Below are 2,210 nucleotides of genomic sequence, written 5' to 3' on the forward strand. Positions count from 1 at the left end.
TTTATAGGTGCATCACCTTTTCATTCCCCTTCTGAACATGTTGCTGTAAGTCCACCATGCTCGCGTCGTACTCGTTTTTAGTATTGTTAAATTGATCATCGCCCGATCCATTACATTATTTTCTCTTCTCTCCACTATTTACCCATCAACATTTGATTATCCTCCTTGAACAAAACACCACACCTAATCGTAGCCGTGACTATGGAACAACACAAACTGTTACCCTGGGTCACGGACTTCCGTTGTTTCATATAAGTTTCGCCTTCCCCAAACATTTCATAAATCCCTATTCCTAGCAATATCTTCTCAATGGTTTCATTATTTGCCTTCTCACATGACATGGGTGGATTAGCCAACTGTGAGGTCAGTCATTCCTCACGGTCACTGTCCTTGTAGCTTTGTTTTTTAAGTGCCTACTATGCTCTTTTGCAATAGCATGCTATTCAGAAGACCATAATCATTTATGATTTTTGGTTTCCATCTCGTGACATTGTTTGATTTTTTGGTACAATACACTTGATTGCGCAACATTAACATGTTGATATTCATCCCAATATTCTTCTTATCCAATGTGATATATGCCATATATGTGCTGCTTGTACATGTATATATCCTTTGATACTTCAATAAATATCGTTATAAAAAAGTATCTGGTGGACAATTGTTTTCTATGCATAGGCTAACAACCTATTCCTCATGACTCAGTTCAGTTTTCGGCTACTATTTTTTTCTCGCCTATTTTTATTCTTGTGCATGCATGTCCGTATAGAAAGACACACCTTTTGTTTCAAATGACTTCCTAATTACCTGTCTAGTGTTCCTTAAAAAATACACGTCCAGTGCAATTGAGTCTTTTTGGTCTTGTATAAGCGTGTGCATGTCATTATGTAAATAGACTGCACTTTCCTCAAAAAAGTAAAAGAAATAGACTGCCTAATTGCTACACGTATCTACATATTGAATACGTTGTTGTTTATGTTTTTGCCTGTGGTTACGGAAATACACTTTCCACTTTTTTTAAATGACATTGTACTTTGTATAGTATCCCTAAAAAATACGTACCCAGTGTAATTGGGTAAGATTGATCTTTTATGTGTGTGCATGTCCTAATGGAATTACACTTCCCGATTCTCAAGAAAAAAAGGACTTCCGAAATACGTATGTAGTGCATATTGAATCATATTGAGTATGCCCTGCACAAAAGTTGTACACAGGTCACCGGCCTTTGCACTAGGAAAATAGATTTCCTAATTTACATACCGACGTGCATATTGAATCAGATTTGCTACTTGTTATGCCCTACCGAAAAGGCTTTATACGTTCCCCTGCTATTGTTTAGAAAAACTAGTAAATTGCCCATGCATTGTATCCGGGGAACAAAAAGCACACCCATCCATCAGCCAACTCATGGCATGACTGCCACTTGCATGCAAACAACCCTTACCTGCCATCAACACCACCGCAGCCCTATGGCCCCTGCGAGTCCTTTAACACGACGTAGAGCATGTGGTGCATCCTCTACGTACGCCATGCCCATGGCTACGAGGTGAGGCACGCCCACAACATCTTTCAGTAGTAATGCACGACGTGGCTGCCCCTCTCTTGCGAGAGGAATTCCTCCTTCCACCTCATGAAATCTAGATCGTCCTCCCTTGTCATTCATACACCAATACCAACATGACGAAGCCAATAAGAGAACCCAAGTATTACATAGGGAGCTTAATGTGGAAAGCATGGGGTTAGGGTCTTGGGGTACAAGAACCCAGGGTTCCTCGTAGTCCTCGGGCGACATGAAGATTTATGGGGCTTCAAAGAGTCCAAAACTGAAATAGGTGTAGATACATATATTTCAGTGACAACTAATTCCAGGCAGAGATAGTATATGATTTTATAGTGTGTACCAGGAAATTGGTGTGTGAGCCTTAATTACATACCAAGGGACTTTCGGAGCAGCTAAAAAAACTACACGATCAAACGAGAAAAATATAACAGAATTTCATCAGCTTCATTCATGTTGTTTTGATCTAAGCTCAGTGATCTTAAACCGGCACTCCTACAAGTTGGTCTCCAATGCCCCTGCCTGAAATGTTGGCTAGCCAGCTCTGCCACCCACTAGTGCAGAAAAGCCTAGCTATGGCATGGGAAAAAGTGCCTTGCTGGTGTGGGAGTCCAACGCCATCAATTTGGCGCCACTATTAAAAAATAGTGGT

This window comes from Triticum dicoccoides, chromosome 1B (assembly GCF_002162155.2).
Source record: "Triticum dicoccoides isolate Atlit2015 ecotype Zavitan chromosome 1B, WEW_v2.0, whole genome shotgun sequence".
Classification (NCBI taxonomy): Eukaryota; Viridiplantae; Streptophyta; class Magnoliopsida; order Poales; family Poaceae; genus Triticum; species Triticum dicoccoides.